Source organism: Pseudophryne corroboree, chromosome 6 (assembly GCF_028390025.1).
Source record: "Pseudophryne corroboree isolate aPseCor3 chromosome 6, aPseCor3.hap2, whole genome shotgun sequence".
Lineage (NCBI taxonomy): Eukaryota > Metazoa > Chordata > Amphibia > Anura > Myobatrachidae > Pseudophryne > Pseudophryne corroboree.
The window spans coordinates 327,941,465-327,959,619 of NC_086449.1; the positions used below are offsets into that span (position 1 = coordinate 327,941,465).

General features: G+C 49.9%; 1 long non-coding RNA gene across 1 annotated transcript in view; it reads right to left on the reverse strand.

Annotated features, from left to right (window-relative positions):
* Positions 1–4,608: 4,608 nt before the first annotated feature.
* Positions 4,609–18,155, reverse strand: part of LOC134932181 (uncharacterized) — a 49,233-nt gene continuing 35,686 nt past the window's right edge. The window contains exon 2 of the long non-coding RNA XR_010179256.1: positions 4,609–5,245. This is a non-coding gene — a long non-coding RNA (uncharacterized LOC134932181). The remainder of the gene's footprint in view (positions 5,246–18,155) is intronic.

The following is an 18,155-nucleotide window of genomic DNA, read 5'->3' on the forward strand; positions in this document are numbered from 1 at the left end:
AAACATGCATTCCTGCAATTGTGCACAGAGCACTACATATGACATGTTAAGACACATCATTAAACATATTTTTAAACAGTCTGCACCCAGCGCCGTAAGTACATTTAACAGTGACGCCAAGCGCCTATTGTCCGCAACATGGCGCCGGGCACTAGGGGTTAACCCCTTCAGTGCTGCAGCGGCCATTGTCCACGTGGGCTGGGGGTTTCTCCGGCCACACTCCCCCCCCCCCCCCATTCAAGCAGGAAACCAGCGAGTCATGTCCCAACGATATGGCTCCTGGTCCCGCAGTCCCTTGTGTTGAAGGGGACGCTACCTAGGGGGTGTATGCTCCGGCCTAGACAGTTCATCCATAGTGTAGTGGGCCTCTCTTCGTGGGTGCACAATGTTCAAATAGTCCACCTGAAGTCCAAGTTCAAGGCTCCACCACAAAAGTCTGTCCAATTTCCCCAAGGTAGGTTGCAGCCACCTAACAGGTGGGTGGTAAGTCACCACGGTGGGGGGCCAGTTACACACAAGTGCCACCCAAGGTGTCCCCATAATGGCATGCCCCACCTTCCACCATAGCAGTTTTCTGCTCAAACAGGCCACAGGGTGCTCCTGCCCATATGGCTCCTCCTGGCTCGGTACTCCTCCCAGTCCGTGCAGTGGCGCAGTAGTTCGTAAAACACAGTCCTGGTCAAGAATGTGCGCCATCCACACTGGAGCAGGTACCAGAGCCTCATTCAATGCCAGGAATGCCAACTCGCAAGCGGGTGCAAAGTCCACTGACTTGGGAATGCCCTTCCTAGCCATCTCTGTAAAGGGGTTCACTACCGGACTAGAGTCAATGACAACGTTTCCGTAGGGCCTTACAGGTTCTAAGGTCAGTACCGGTCTGGGTGATGTGGGCCGGGGACAGCCTCTGGTCGCCTCTGCTTTGGGCCTACCCCTGTCTCCTCCCACATGGTGCCCCAGGCACTGCACCTTCGTCATTCCTATCTGGCAATTATCTGCCCGAACTGTCAGACCTGCCCTCCAATCCTCCTCTGTCGACCTATGACTCGGGAAACCTACCCTGTCACCTAGGCCTACTCTTTCCTCCTCGTCCGCTACCTGTGCCACAGTGATGGCAGCCAGACCACCAGCCTCTGGATCCTGTGTGGCATCCACTACAGGGAGGCTGCGTGTCTTCCCCGATCTACTGCGCACAGGCAGGGGACCTGCTATGTCCACTGCAACTCGCTGTAAAGATTCTCCTATGGGCAGAGGCCCAGAGACAACACAACCGCTGTAGTGCCCGAGCTGCCAATGCATGGCAACAGCCTTACAGTTGGTCTGGGCGTCATCTGACATTCCAGACCAGGGTAAGCTCTGTGTCAGGCACTTCAGGGTACGGTCTGTCTCCGGGTTGCTGTCCAAAGGAGTTTCGCTGGCAACCGACACCGGTTGCGCAGGAAGGTTCCCTGGGGGGACCAGTTGGACACGTTCCCTATCTGGTCTATCCCCTCCCACTTTCCTGTCTACCCTGTACCTTAACCCTTCCCACCAGGTCAAACTTCCTGCCCCAACCCTGTCAAGGCCGTTGCCAGAGTGGCGCCTCATGCCTTTCGGGGATGGGTCAGAGAGTTGAGCCATCCTAAACTCCTGCCTGCGGCCCTCAATCTCTCCTAAATTGGGACACTCTACAGGGGGATCTAGGTTGGGACTGCTAGGGTCAGTCTGGTAGGGGTCAGTCATGGAAAAGTCAGTGTGGTTTCTCATACTCACCGCCGGAGTTGGCAAACCACTTGGGTCAGGAGCATCATTGGGCACCCCCACAGGATCAAACGAGCTGGAACCAACATCCTCTGCGTGGCTAGGGGACGTAGGCATACCAGAGGCAAAAGGCATGCGGGGTCGATGTGCCGATCTAGCCGCTGTAATCTTTTCCTCTGGGCTGGTTGATGCTGTGGTTGGCTGTGCTGGCAGTTGTCTAGCAGCTGTAGTCTTTTCCTCTGGGCTGTGCTGTGCTGGAGTAGCTGATGTCAACGGTGGTTGTGGAACTTGACTCCGGGAAATGGCGCCAGCAAACGTGGTGACGATCCCACCACCCAGATCATTTCCTAGGACCACATCAGTTGGGAGACCATCCAAGACGGCAACTTCTCGCAACTCTGGTCCAGCTTCCCAGTCCAGGTAGACTCTTGCCATGGGAACCTCTTTCTCCGTTCCATCTGCCAGGGTGACCTTGGCAGTGCGACCCTGCAATACTGCAGCAGGATCTATAAGGTGGGGGCTCACCACAGTGATTGAGGCCCCAGAGTCTCTTAGGCCTTCCCCCTGCAGGGGTCCCACGTGGACTGGCTGCAGGTGCCTCCACATATTGTGTAGGGGCTGTTTGGCCATGCAGGTGACTCTCTCTGCAGAGTGCACCTGTCTCTCGCCACACTCCATTGGACTGACTGGAGGGGGAACAGTCTCTGTAGGCTCATCTCCTCTCGTCAAACAAGCGAGCCGGGCTCCAGCACTCGGATTTGGGGCACGAGTCTGGGGTGCTTGGGATGCAGGACAGTTCATCCTCAGATGTCCGATTGTCCCACAGCCATAGCACTTCCTCTCCAGTCGTGGCACCGATGATCTCTGATCAGTTGCAGGGAAACTGCGGTGCGGTTGCTGGCCAAGAGCACCCGGGTTAGAAGATGCTTGTCTTTGGGGGTGATGAGCTGAAGAGGGGTGTCCCCCTGGTGGTACAGTCTTTTGGAGCTGGCTGCTGGCTGGGCGCTTCTGCCCCTGTGGCCGAATTGCCACATACTTGTCTGCTAACTGGGCAGCCATCTTTAAGCTGGGTGGCTCCCGGTCTAGCACCCACTCCTTCACTTCTGGGGCGCACCTGTGGTAGAACTGCTCCCTGCAGATCAGGTCAATCAGTGCGTCCCATGTAGTGGCTTCAGAATCCTTCACCCACTTCACCACGTACTGCCGCAGCTGGGTGGCAAACTGCCCATGGGTGCTGCTAGTATTCTTGGGCAAGTCTCTGAACTTCTTCCGGTAAGACTCTGGAGTGATGAAGAATCGCTGGAGGGCCTTCGCGACTTCATCGTAATCCCCACAGTCCTCCGTGGCCACTCCTCGATAGGCCTCCAAGGCCTCTCCATGCAGAGTGGGCACAAGGTGTCTCACCCACTCTGACTTGGGTAGATCGTGTAGTTTACAAGTCCTTTCAAAAACTTGTAAATGTCCATCAATGTCCCCATCACTGTCTGCAAACTTGGCAAACTGAATGTGTCCCGATCTGTGTGCAGCAGCGGGCAATGGCTCCCGGGGTACCACGGCCTGTGGTGCCCGCTCATCACGCCACATCTGGATGATGATCAAGCGCTCTTGCTCCGTTGCCTTTCCCCCAATTCCGCTAGCCGATCTGCTAGGCTATCCGTACCGCCCCCCTGGGACGTTGGGATCCTGGCCCTGCTGGGATTGCTGGGAAACATTGCTGCTGTGAGAGGGGGCGGGGCTTGTGGGTCTCACCGGTTCCTTACGAAGGTCCACTGTTAGGCTGTCCTCTCCGATGCTGACGCCCTCAGCGCTTTCCACCTCCGCCCGGCGGGACTCCTCCAAGCTCATGAGCGCCGCCCTCATGACGCTCTTGGACGTGTTGGAAGGGATATCCACACCCTTCTCCAGGAACACGATCTCCAGATCGCCCTTAGACGTTCCACTGAAGTCCACCATCTTGTGCGTTCTCCTGCGCTGCAGTTACTCCTCTCCTGAGTATCTCGGCTTCTCCAATCGGGTGACCGAAAAGCTGCCTGGGATGATCCCACTGCTGCCACCAATTTCTGTGACAGGACGGTCCCGTACGAAAGCACTCACCGCTTTCGCGTCCCATCTCCTGTGCACAGAATGGAGTGTTAGGTCACACGGGACCTGGCCACATAGGGGATTGCCGCTTACCGTCAGTAACCGCCTGTTACTGACTCCACCCACTGCGCTGTGGGCGGGTTTATGCTGCCACCACCAAACTCCTAACCTGCCGTGGCGTTTGGAACCACGGTTCTGCTCTGTATGTGCCGACGCACTGCCTTACCACACCTGTGTAGTGTTGACGAATCCCCACTAGCCACTTGCTAGGCCTCTACCGGTAGCTGGCGGAAGGCGGAACTTGGAGACGTTAGGTGCTTCCCTGGACAGCCGGAGGACGGGGCTATGTTTGGCATAACCCTGTAGGTCGACAGGAAAACACCAAAGAAGCCAAATGCGCAAACACCACAAGTGCAGCCCAGGTCAACTCAAAATGGCTCACCACACCATAACCAATGCATACAATAGAAAAAGAGAGAGACCCTGTGGCGCAGATATGGTATAAAATACAATACAGTCCCTTTAAATTTCCCTTGCTGGGGATAGAAGATTTCTTCCAAGAATGTCGTCCTTCTCTCCAGGGGTTCACTCCAAGTATTAGCCTCAAAAATAGGAGGAAAATATTCTTAGTGTAACACTGTGGGGTCTGGGTGGAATACACTTTAAGATATATGATGTTGCACTCACATTTTATAATAATTAAATATGCCCATCATCCTCCATATGTCTGTTTCTCCTTCTCCGCCAAATGTGTGGCTCAAATAAAGAGAAATATTTAGTGCAACACTGTTGGTTAAAAACTAAAACTGAATTTATTACAGAATTGCACTCACATTAAATAAAACATAACAAAGCATATAGAACCTCCTCAATAGGGTAAGATGATTCTCACGACAGATAGATTCGGAACCAGCCGGTCCAACCGTCAAAGGAAGATATCACCGTTCCCAAGATGTTTCCAGAGGTAAGTCCAAAAGTCCAGAGTCCAAAGAAATCCACCTGCTTTACGCGTTTCGGACTTAGAAGTCCTTCATCAGAAGCATGGTGGAGTACAAACTGAATGGGTTTTTATACCCACAAACATTATGAAGACCACCCCCACCCCACCTGAGAATGGGCGCCCAGATTCAAACCAGCCAATGAAAGAAGCAAAACGGAGCCGTACTTCACATTACATCACTTCCGGTTTCCGGATGGATGCGTTCCACCGTGTTCCATACATATGTACGCGTGCGGTCCGCTCGCTTCCGGTATTACCCGGAAGTTGTATTTGCGTTCCACCGCGTTCCAATGCGGCGCTTCTTAGAGCTTCCTCCTTTACTTTAATTCAAAAGCATAGCGGTGACAGTTACCATGGTCACGTAGTTGACATTTACTGGCGGCTCAGACTCTCATGGGGTGAAAGTGGTCAATGATGATACATAATCTATAAAATATACCAAAAAACATAATTAGTTATACAGGTTGAGTATCCCATATCCAAATATTCCGAAATACGGAATATTCCGAAATACGGACTTTTTTGAGTAAGAGTGAGATAGTGAAACCTTTGTTTTTTGATGGCTCAATGTACACAAACTTTGTTTAATACACAAAGTTATTAAAAATATTGTATTAAATTACCTTCAGGCTTTGTGTATAAGGTGTATATGAAACATAAATGAATTGTGTGAATGTACACACACTTTGTTTAATGCACAAAGTTATAAAAAATATTGGCTAAAATGACCTTCAGGCTGTGTGTATAAGGTGTATATGTGACATAAATGCATTCTGTGCTTAGATTTAGGTCCCATCACCATGATATCTCATTATGGTATGCAATTATTCCAAAATACGGAAAAATCCCATATCCAAAATGCCTCTGGTCCCGAGCATTTTGGATAAGGGAGACTCAACCTGTACAATAGGGGAAACTATAGGAAATGCTTGAGCTCAAAATCCCCATTCAAACCTCTGGGGACCAAAGATTTTAATACGTAAATCCACTTCATTTCAGCTTTGGAAAGCCTAAGATCCACATCCCTTGTTTTCCAATTATGTTGGACTATTTGAATGCCCCAAAAGGATTTAACATGACACTCATTTGATTGATGTTTTTCTTTAAAATGGGCCGATAGTGTATGTAACTCTAAGCCCTTTTTGATATTATATATGTGCTCTGCCATCCTAGTTTTTAGATTTCTAGTTGTTTTACCAACATAAATTAAATTGCAGGTACATTGTATAACATAAATAACATTCTTAGAATTGCATGTTATAAAATCCCTTATGGGATAGGTTTTACCATTAACTGCAAATTCTTTTATTTTAGAGGGGTTGTTTTTCGTAGTCGTCCTGCACATTAGACAGGATCCACATCGATGAAAGCCTTGTATTCTAAGGCTACTGCGTTTCACTTCATCAATGCTACTGCGTACCAATTTATTTTTTAAATTTGGTGCTTTCCTATATATGAAGGAAGGTTTACATGGGAGCTCCTTTCCAATTACAGGATCCTTAAGAAGTAAAGACCAATTTCTCTTAATGCATTTTTCTATTTCTTTAGAATTAGAACTGTATCTACTAATAAATGCCCATGTATAGCTGTTGTCATTCAATACTTTTGGTTTATCCTTTAGTAGATCAGTTCTTTCTATTTTATCAATGCGATCTTCTGCCTTGTTGAGTTCCTCTAAAGTATACCCCTTTTCCAAAAAGCGTCCCTTGGTTTCTTTTATAAGCTCTTTACAGATCTCCGGTTCTGAGCAGTTTCTCTTAATACGACTATACTGCCCAAAAGGGATGCCACTAAGCCAATTATCATGGTGCTGACTGTCCCTATAAATATAACTATTACAGTCAGTGGGCTTACGGTAGTTCTTTGTTTGAACTTTACCATTTGTTGTATATATCAACAAATCCAAAAAGACTATTTCCCTTGTACTTATTTGAAAGGTAAGAGAAATATTAAAATCATTAATATTTAAAGAATTACAAAAAGTCTGAAGGTCCTTTTCTGTTCCATTCCAGACGAAAAATATATCGTCTATGAATCTTTGCCAGGATACCAGGCCCATCCCCAGGACGCCATCATGCCAAACTGACAGCTCCTCCCAGTAAGACATGAAAAGATTGGCGTAACTGGGGGCGAACCTGGTACCCATGGCGGTCCCAACAGACTGTACATAATAAGAGCCATCAAAAAAGAAATAGTTGTTTTTCAAAATAAATTCTATTCCTTCCAGAATAAATGCTGAAGTTTTCTCATCAACATTATTAAGATTAAGGAAAAAAGAAACCGACTCCAGCCCTTTTTTACAATCTATAACCGTATATAAAGTGCTAACAGCGGTTATTGACAGCCATTTGCAACCGTTAGTTAAACATACTCGGGCATACCTTAAAGATACTAAGGATATTTTAAATAAGATGAATGATATGGTATGGGATGAAAAGTTCATCTTATGTAGTGCAGATGTTAGCACTTTATATACCATATCTGCGCCACAGGGTCTCTCTCTTTTTCTATTATAACCCTGTAGGTCACAAGATGAAGCAATCTTCTTGAGGCAGATTATGTTTATTTGCTCAATAATAGCCTTAAAAAAGACTCTTCCCTATTGCTAGGGGCAACAGCATACAGCAAGTTGTTCCAGCAGAATAAAGATGGTACAATACAATACAATACACTGGAGGCATGCAGGCCTCCTTTTTATGTCAAATTTCCACACAGTACAACAGGGGGTCATGTCCTCCCTGAGCCCTTTCTATCCAATCAGGATAACTTAGAAAATACAAGTAAATAAATTACATTTCAAAAGGAGATAAGTGCAATAAAACAATATCCTCCTTCCTGTCACCCAGACAACGTTTGGTATCAGATTAACATTCACTATTGATAAATTTATTACATAGCTTCAAAATACAAATGTTTCTGTCTCAGTCACATCTCCAGGCAATCCCAGTGTTTGGGATTACAACAGGAAACACAACAAACAGTCTTCCTTCCTGCATCTGCCATTCAGGGTTCGTATATCAATTAAATCAGCTACATGAAACAAACAGGTTCCAAGCCCATAGACTTTATCTATGGGATAAGTAGATCCCCTGTGATTAGCATATTTCTCTAAGGAACTTACACATCAAAAGGTATTGTCATTCACACCTCTCTGCTAGGACAGGGCCATTAGCATGCCACTTCCTATTTCCAGAGGATGAGAGATGCTTATTCAGACAGCTATAGTAAGTGCATTTTTCCTTTAAATATACAGGTGACCACATCTTAAATATAAATACATTTAAACATGCATTCCTGCAATTGTGCACAGAGCACTACATATGACATGTTAAGACACATCATTAAACATATTTTTAAACAGTCTGCACCTAGCGCCGTAAGTACATTTAACAGTGACGCCAAGCGCCTATTGTCCGCAACATGGCGCCGGGCACTAGGGGTTAACCCCTTCAGTGCTGCAGCGGCCATTGTCCACGTGGGCTGGGGGTTTCTCCGGCCACACTCCTCCCCCCCCATTCAAGCAGGAAACCAGCGAGTCATGTCCCAACGATATGGCTCCTGGTCCCGCAGTCCCTTGTGTTGAAGGGGACGCTACCTAGGGGGTTTAGGCTCCGGCCTAGACAGTTCATCCATAGTGTAGTGGGCCTCTCTTCGTGGGTGCACAATGTTCAAATAGTCCACCTGAAGTCCAAGTTCAAGGCTCCACCACAAAAGTCTGTCCAATTTCCCCAAGGTAGGTTGCAGCCACCTAACAGGTGGGTGGTAAGTCACCACGGTGGGGGGCCAGTTACACACAAGTGCCACCCAAGGTGTCCCCATAATGGCATGCCCCACCTTCCACCATAGCAGTTTTCTGCTCAAACAGGCCACAGGGTGCTCCTGCCCATATGGCTACTCCTGGCTCGGTACTCCTCCCAGTCTGTGCAGTGGCGCAGTAGTTCGTAAAACACAGTCCTGGTCAAGAATGTGCGCCATCCGCACTGGAGCAGGTACCAGAGCCTCATTCAATGCCAGGAATGCCAACTCGCAAGCGGATGCAAAGTCCACTGACTTGGGAATGCCCTTCCTAGCCATCTCTGTAAAGGGGTTCACTACCGGACTAGAGTCAATGACAACGTTTCCGTAGGGCCTTACAGGTTCTAAGGTCAGTACCGGTCTGGGTGATGTGGGCCGGGGACAGCCTCTGGTCGCCTCTGCTTTGGGCCTACCCCTGTCTCCTCCCACATGGTGCCCCAGGCACTGCACCTTCGTCATTCCTATCTGGCAATTGTCTGCCCGAACTGTCAGACCTGCCCTCCAATCCTCCTCTGTCGACCTATGACTCGGGAAACCTACCCTGTCACCTAGGCCTACTCTTTCCTCCTCGTCCGCTACCTGTGCCACAGTGATGGCGGCCAGACCACCAGCCTCTGGATCCTGTGTGGCATCCACTACAGGGAGGCTGCGTGTCTTCCCCGATCTACTGCGCACAGGCAGGGGACCTGCTATGTCCACAGCAACTCGCTGTAAAGATTCTCCTATGGGCAGAGGCCCAGAGACAACACAACCGCTGGAGTGCCCGAGCTGCCAATGCATGGCAACAGCCTTACAGTTGGTCTGGGCGTCATCTGACATTCCAGACCAGGGTAAGCTCTGTGTCAGGCACTTCAGGGTACGGTCTGTCTCCGGGTTGCTGTCCAAAGGAGTTTCGCTGGCAACCGACACCGGTTGCGCAGGAAGGTTCCCTGGGGGGACCAGTTGAACACGTTCCCTATCTGGTCTATCCCCTCCCACTTTCCTGTCTACCCTGTACCTTAACCCTTCCCACCAGGTCAAACTTCCAGCCCCAACCCTGTCAAGGCCGTTGCCAGAGTGGCGCCTCATGCCTTTCGGGGATGGGTCAGAGAGTTGAGCCATCCTAAACTCCTGCCTGCGGCCCTCAATCTCTCCTAAATTGGGACACTCTACAGGGGGATCTAGGTTGGGACTGCTAGGGTCAGTCTGGTAGGGGTCAGTCATGGAAAAGTCAGTGTGGTTTCTCATACTCACCGCCGGAGTTGGCAAACCACTTGGGTCAGGAGCATCATTGGGCACCCCCACAGGATCAAACGAGCTGGAACCAACATCCTCTGCGTGGCTAGGGGACGTAGGCATACCAGAGGCAAAAAGCATGCGGGGTCGATGTGCCGATCTAGCCGCTGTAATCTTTTCCTCTGGGCTGGTTGATGCTGTGGTTGGCTGTGCTGGCAGTTGTCTAGCAGCTGTAGTCTTTTCCTCTGGGCTGTGCTGTGCTGGAGTAGCTGATGTCAATGGTGGTTGTGGAACTTGACTCTGGGAAATGGCGCCAGCAAACGTGGTGACGATCCCACCACCCAGATCATTTCCTAGGACCACATCAGTTGGGAGACCATCCAAGACGGCAACTTCTCGCAACTCTGGTCCAGCTTCCCAGTCCAGGTAGACTCTTGCCATGGGAACCTCTTTCTCCGTTCCATCTGCCAGGGTGACCTTGGCAGTGCGACCCTGCAATACTGCAGCAGGATCTATAAGGTGGGGGCTCACCACAGTGATTGAGGCCCCAGAGTCTCGTAGGCCTTCCCCCGGCAGGGGTCCCACGTGGACTGGCTGCAGGTGCCTCCACATATTGTGTAGGGGCTGTTTGGCCATGCAGGTGACTCTCTCTGCAGAGTGCACCTGTCTCTCGCCACACTCCATTGGACTGACTGGAGGGGGAACAGTCTCTGTAGGCTCATCTCCTCTCGTCATACAAGCGAGCCGGGCTCCAGCACTCGGATTTGGGGCACGAGTCTGGGGTGCTTGGGATGCAGGACAGTTCATCCTCAGATGTCCGATTGTCCCACAGCCATAGCACTTCCTCTCCAGTCGTGGCACCGATGATCTCTGATCAGTTGCAGGGACGCTGCGGTGCGGTTGCTGGCCAAGAACACCCGGGTTAGAAGATGCTTGTCTTTGGGGGTGATGAGCTGAAGAGGGGTGTCCCCCTGGGGGTACAGTCTTTTGGAGCTGGCTGCTGGCTGGGCGCTTCTGCCCCTGTGGCCGAATTGTCACATACTTGTCTGCTAACTGGGCAGCCATCTTTAAGCTGGGTGGCTCCCGGTCTAGCACCCACTCCTTCACTTCTGGGGCGCACCTGCGGTAGAACTGCTCCCTGCAGATCAGGTCAATCAGTGTGTCCCATGTAGTGGCTTCAGAATCCTTCACCCACTTCACCACGTACTGCCGCAGCTGGGTGGCAAACTGCCCATGGGTGCTGCTAGTATTCTTGGGCAAGTCTCTGAACTTCTTCCGGTAAGACTCTGGAGTGATGAAGAATCGCTGGAGGGCCTTCGCGACTTCATCGTAATCCCCACAGTCCTCCGTGGCCACTCCTCGATAGGCCTCCAAGGACTCTCCATGCAGAGTGGGCACAAGGTGTCTCACCCACTCCGACTTGGGTAGATCGTGTAGTTTACAAGTCCTTTCAAAAACTTGTAAATGTCCATCAATGTCCCCATCACTGTCTGCAAACTTGGCAAACTGAATGCGTCCCGATCTGTGTGCAGCAGCGGGCAATGGCTCCCGGGGTACCACGGCCTGTGGTGCCCGCTCATCACGCCACATCTGGATGATGATCAAGCGCTCTTGCTCCGTTGCCCTTTCCCCCATTTCCGCTAGCCGATCTGCTAGGCTATCCGTGCCGCCCCCCTGGGACATTGGGATCCTGGCCCTGCTGGGATTGCTGGGAAACATTGCTGCTGTGAGAGGGGGTGGGGCTTGTGGGTCTCACCGGTTCCTTACGAAGGTCCACTGTTAGGCTGTCCTCTCCGATGCTGACGCCCTCAGCACTTTCCACCTCCGCCCGGCGGGACTTCTCCAAGCTCATGAGCGCCGCCCTCATGACGCTCTTGGATGTGTTGGAAGGGATATCCACACCCTTCTCCTGGCACATGATCTCCAGATCGCCCTTAGACGTTCCACTGAAGTCCACCATCTTGTGCGTTCTCCTGCGCTGCAGTTACTCCTCTCCTGAGTAACTCGGCTTCTCCAATCGGGTGACCGAAAAGCCGCCTGGGATGATCCCACTGCTGCCACCAATTTCTGTGACAGGACTGTCCCGTACAAAAAGCACTCACCGCTTTCGCGTCCCGTCTCCTGTGCACAGAATGGAGGGTTAGGTCACACGGGACCTGGCCACATAGGGGATTCCCGCTTACCATCAGTAACCGCCTGTTACTGACTCCACCCACTGCGCTGTGGGCGGGTTTATGCTGCCACCACAAAACTCCTAACCTGCCGTGGCGTTTGGAACCACGGTTCTGCTCTGTATGTGCCGACGCACTGCCTTACCACACCTGTGTGGTGTTGACGAATCCCCACTAGCCACTTGCTAGGCCTCTACCGGTAGCTGGCGGAAGGCGGAACTTGGAGACGTTAGGTGCTTCCCTGGACAGCCGGAGGACGGGGCTATGTTTGGCATAACCCTGTAGGTCACAAGATGAAGCAATCTTCTTGAGGCAGATTATGTTTATTTGCTCAATAATAGCCTTAAAAAAGACTCTTCCCTATTGCTAGGGGCAACAACATACAGCAAGATGTTCCAGCAGAATAAAGATGGTACAATACAATACACTGGAGGCACGCAGGCCTCCTTTTTATGTCAAATTTCCACACAGTACAATAGGGGGTCATGTCCTCCCTGAGCCCTTTCTATCCAATCAGGATAACTTAGAAAATACAAGTAAATAAATTACTTTTCAAAAGGAGATAAGTGCAATAAAACAATATCCTCCTTCCTGTCACCCAGACAACGTTTGGTATCAGATTAACATTCACTATTGATAAATTTATCACATAGCTTCAAAATACAAATGTTTCTGTCTCAGTCACATCTCCAGGCAATCCCAGTGTTTGGGATTACAACAGGAAACACAACAAACAGTCTTCCTTCCTGCATCTGCCATTCAGGGTTCGTATATAAATTAAATCAGCTACATGAAACAAACAGGTTCCAAGCCAATAGACTTTATCTATGGGATAAGTAGATCCCCCGTGATTAGCATATTTCTCTAAGGAACTTACACATCAAAAGGTATTGTCATTCACACCTCTCTGCTAGGACAGGGCCATTAGCATGCCACTTCCTATTTCCAGAGGATGAGAGATGCTTATTCAGACAGCTATAGTAAGTGCATTTTTCCTTTAAATATACAGGTGACCACATCTTAAAATAAGAATTTACTTACCGATAATTCTATTTCTCGTAGTCCGTAGTGGATGCTGGGGACTCCGTCAGGACCATGGGGAATAGCGGCTCCGCAGGAGACAGGGCACAAAAATAAAGCTTTAGGATTAGGTGGTGTGTACTGGCTCCTCCCCCTATGACCCTCCTCCAAGCCTCAGTTAGGATACTGTGCCCGGACGAGCGTACACAATAAGGAAGGATATTGAATCCCGGGTAAGACTCATACCAGCCACACCAATCACACCGTATAACTTGTGATCTGAACCCAGTTAACAGTATGACAAACGTAGGAGCCTCTGAACAGACGGCTTACAACAATAACAACCCAAATTTGTTTGTAACAATAACTATGTACAAGTATTGCAGACAATCCGCACTTGGGATGGGCGCCCAGCATCCACTACGGACTACGAGAAATAGAATTATCGGTAAGTAAATTCTTATTTTCTCTAACGTCCTAAGTGGATGCTGGGGACTCCGTCAGGACCATGGGGATTATACCAAAGCTCCCAAACGGGCGGGAGAGTGCGGATGACTCTGCAGCACCGAATGAGAGAACTCAAGGTCCTCCTCAGCCAGGGTATCAAATTTGTAGAATTTTGCAAACGTGTTTGCCCCTGACCAAGTAGCAGCTCGGCAGAGTTGTAATGCCTAGACCCCCCGGGCAGCCGCCCAGGATGAGCCCACTTTCCTTGTGGAATGGGCCTTGACAGATTTAGGTTGTGGCAAGCCTGCCACAGAATGTGCAAGTTGAATTGTGCTACAAATCCAACGAGCAATCGTCTGCTTAGAAGCAGGAGCACCCATCTTGTTGGGTGCATACAATATAAACAGTGAGTCAGACTTTCTGACTCCCGCCGTTCTTGAAATATATATTTTCAATGCCCGGACCACGTCCAACAACTTGGAATCCTCCAAATCGTTAGTAGCCGCAGGCACCACAATAGGCTGGTTCAGGTGAAACGCTGACACCACCTTAGGCAGAAAATGAGGACGCGTCCGCAGTTCTGCCCTGTCCGTATGGAAAATCAGATATGGGCTCTTATATGATAAAGCCGCCAATTCTGATACTCTCCTGGCTGAAGCCAGGGCCAGTAGCATGGTTACTTTCCATGTAAGATACTTCAACTCCACCGATTTGAGCGGCTCAAACCAATGGGATTTGAGAAAATCCAAGACTACATTAAGATCCCACGGTGCCACTGGGGGCACAACCGGGGGCTGTATATGTAGTACTCCTTTTACAAAAGTCTGGACTTCAGGAACTGAAGCCAATTCTTTCTGGAAGAAAATCGACAGGGCCGAAATTTGAACCTTAATGGACCCCAATTTGAGGCCCATAGACAATCCTGTTTGCAGGAAATGTAGGAATCGACCCAGTTGAAATTCCTCCGTGGGGGCCTTCCTGGCCTCACACCATGCAACATATTTTCTCCAAATGCGGTGATAATGTTGTGCAGTCACCTCCTTCCTGGCTTTTACCAGTGTAGGAATGACCTCTTCCGGAATGCCTTTTTCCCTTAGAATTCGGCGTTCAACCGCCATGCCGTCAAACGCAGCCGCGGTAAGTCTTGGAATAGACACGGTCCCTGCTGAAGCAGGTCCCGTCTTAGAGGTAGAGGCCACGGATCCTCCGTGAGCATCTCTTGAAGTTCCGGGTACCAAGTTCTTCTTGGCCAATCCGGAGCCACTAGTATCGTTCTTACTCCCTTTTGCCGTATAATTCTCAGTACTTTTGGTATGAGAGGCAGAGGAGGGAACACATACACTGACTGGAACACCCACGGTGTTACCAGAGCGTCCACAGCTATTGCCTGAGGGTCTCTTGACCTGGCGCAATACCTGTCCAGTTTTTTGTTGAGGCGGGACGCCATCATATCCACCATTGGTTTTTCCCAACGGTTCACAATCATGTGGAAGACTTCTGGATGAAGTCCCCACTCTCCCGGGTGTAGATCGTGTCTGCTGAGGAAGTCTGCTTCCCAGTTGTCCACTCCCGGAATGAATACTGCTGACAGTGCTATCACATGATCTTCCGCCCAGCGAAGAATCCTTGCAGCTTCTGCCATTGCTGTCCTGCTTCTTGTGCCGCCCTGTCTGTTTACGTGGGCGACTGCCGTGATGTTGTCCGACTGGATCAACACCGGCTGACCCTGAAGCAGGGGTTTTGCCAGACTTAGAGCATTGTAAATCGCTCTTAGCTCCAGTATATTTATGTGAAGAGACATCTCCAGGCTTGACCATACTCCCTGGAAGTTTCTTCCCTGTGTGACCGCTCCCCAGCCTCTCAGACTGGCATCCGTGGTCACCAGGACCCAGTCCTGTATGCCGAATCTGCGGCCCTCTAACAGATGAGCACTCTGCAACCACCACAGAAGAGACACCCTTGTCCGTGGCGATAAGGTTATCCGCTGATGCATCTGCAGATGTGATCCGGACCATTTGTCCAGCAGATCCCACTGAAAAGTTTGTGCGTGGAATCTGCCGAATGGAATCGCTTCGTAAGAAGCCACCATCTTTCCCAGGACTCTTGTGCATTGATGCACAGACACTTTCCCTGGTTTTAGGAGGTTCCTGACAAGTTCGGATAACTCCCTGGCTTTCTCCTCCGGAAGAAACACCTTTTTCTGAACCGTGTCCAGAATCATTCCCAGGAACAGCAGACGTGTCGTCGGGGTCAACTGAGATTTTGGAAAATTCAGAATCCACCCGTGTTGTTGCAGCACTAGTCGGGTTAGTGCTACTCCGTCCTCCAGCTGTTCTCTGGACCTTGCCCTTATCAGGAGATCGTCCAAGTAAGGGATAATTAATACGCCTCTTCTTCGCAGAAGAATCATCATTTCGGCCATTACCTTGGTAAAGACCCGAGGTGCCGTGGACAATCCAAACGGCAGCGTCTGAAACTGATAATGACAGTTTTGCACCACGAACCTGAGGTACCCTTGATGTGAAGGGCAAATTGGGACATGCAGGTAAGCATCCTTTATGTCCAGGGACACCATAAAGTCCCCTTCTTCCAGATTCGCTATCACTGCTCTGAGTGACTCCATCTTGAACTTGAATTTTTGTATGTACAGGTTCAAAGATTTCAGATTTAGAATAGGTCTTACCGAGCCGTCCGGCTTCGGTACCACAAATAGCGTGGAGTAATACCCCTTTCCCTGTTGTAGGAGGGGTACCTTGACTATCACCTGCTGAGAAAACAGCTTGTGAATGGCTTCCAATACCGTCGCCCTGTCTGAGGGAGACGTTGGCAAAGCAGACTTTAGGAACCTGCGAGGGGGAGACTTCTCGAATTCCAACCTGTAACCCTGAGATACTACCTGCAGGATCCAGGGGTCCACCTGTGAGCAAGCCCACTGTGCGCTGAAATTCTTGAGTCGACCCCCCACCGCTCCTGAGTCCGCTTGTAAGGCCCCAGCGTCATGCTGAGGGCTTTGCAGAACCCTGAGAGGGCTTCTGTTCCTGGGCAGGGGCTGCTTGCTGCCCTCTCTTACCCCTTCCTCTGCCCCGAGGCAGATATGACTGTCCTTTTGTCCGCTTGTTCTTATAGGACCGAAAGGACTGCGGCTGAAAAGACGGTGTCTTTTTCTGTTGGGAGGGGGTCTGAGGTAAAAAGGTGGATTTTCCGGCAGTTGCCGTGGCCACCAGATCCGATAGACCGACGCCAAATAATTCCTCCCCTTTATACGGCAATACTTCCATATGTCGTTTGGAATCCGCATCACCTGACCACTGTCGCGTCCATAAACTCCTTCTGGCAGATATGGACATCGCATTTACTCTCGATGCCAGAGTGCAAATATCTCTCTGAGCATCTCGCATATAAAGGAAAGCATCCTTTAATTGCTCTATAGTCAATAAAATACTGTCCCTATCCAGGGTATCAATATTTTCAGTCAGGGAATCCAACCAGACGACCCCAGCACTGCACATCCAGGCTGAGGCGATGGCTGGTCGCAGTATAACACCAGTATGTGTGTATATACTTTTTAGGGTAGTTTCCAGTCTCCTATCAGCTGGATCCCTAAAGGCGGCCGTATCAGGAGACGGTAACGCCACTTGTTTTGATAAGCGTGTGAGCGCCTTATCCACCCTAGGGGGTGTTTCCCAGCGCGCCCTAACCTCTGGCGGGAAAGGGTATAATGCTAATAACTTTTTTGAAATTAGCACTTTTCTATCTGGGTTATACATCATTTAATTCCTCTGATTCAGGAAAAACTACAGGTAGTTTTTTCACCCCCCACATAATACCCCTTTTTGTGGTACTTGCAGTATCAGAGATATGCAAAGCCTCCTTCATTGCCGTGATCATATAACGTGTGGCCCTACTTGAAAATACGTTTGTTTCATCACCGTCGACACTAGATTCAGTGTCTGTGTCTGGGTCTGTGTCGACCGACTGAGGTAAAGGGCGCTTTACAGCCCCTGACGGTGTCTGAGACGCCTGGGCAGGTACTAACTGGTTTGCCGGCCGTCTCATGTCGTCAACTGATTTTTGTAATGTGCTGACATTATCACGTAATTCCATAAACAAAGCCATCCATTCCGGTGTCGACTCCCTGGGGGGTGACCTCACCATTATCGGCAATTGCTCTGCCTCCACACCAACATCGTCCTCATACATGTCGACACACACGTACCGACACACAGCAGACACACAGGGAATGCTCTTATCGAAGACAGGACCCCACTAGCCCTTTGGGGAGACAGAGGGAGAGTTTGCCAGCACACACCCAAGCGCTATAATATATATGGGAACAACCTTATATAAGTGTTGTTCCTTATAGCAGCTTAAATATATCAAAATATCGCCAAAAAATGCCCCCCTCTCTGTTTTACCCTGTTTCTGTAGTGCAGTGCAGGGGAGAGTCCTGGGAGCCTTCCTCACAGCGGAGCTGAGCAGGAAAATGGCGCTGTGTGCTGAGGAGAATAAGCCCCGCCCCTATTTCGGCGGGCTTTTCTCCCGTAGTTTTAGATATCTGGCATGGGTTAAATACATACATATAGCCTCAATGGCTATATGTGATGTATTCTTTTGCCATAAAGGTATTAAATATTGCTGCCCAGGGCGCCCCCAGCAGCGCCCTGCACCCTCCGTGACCGCTTGGTGTG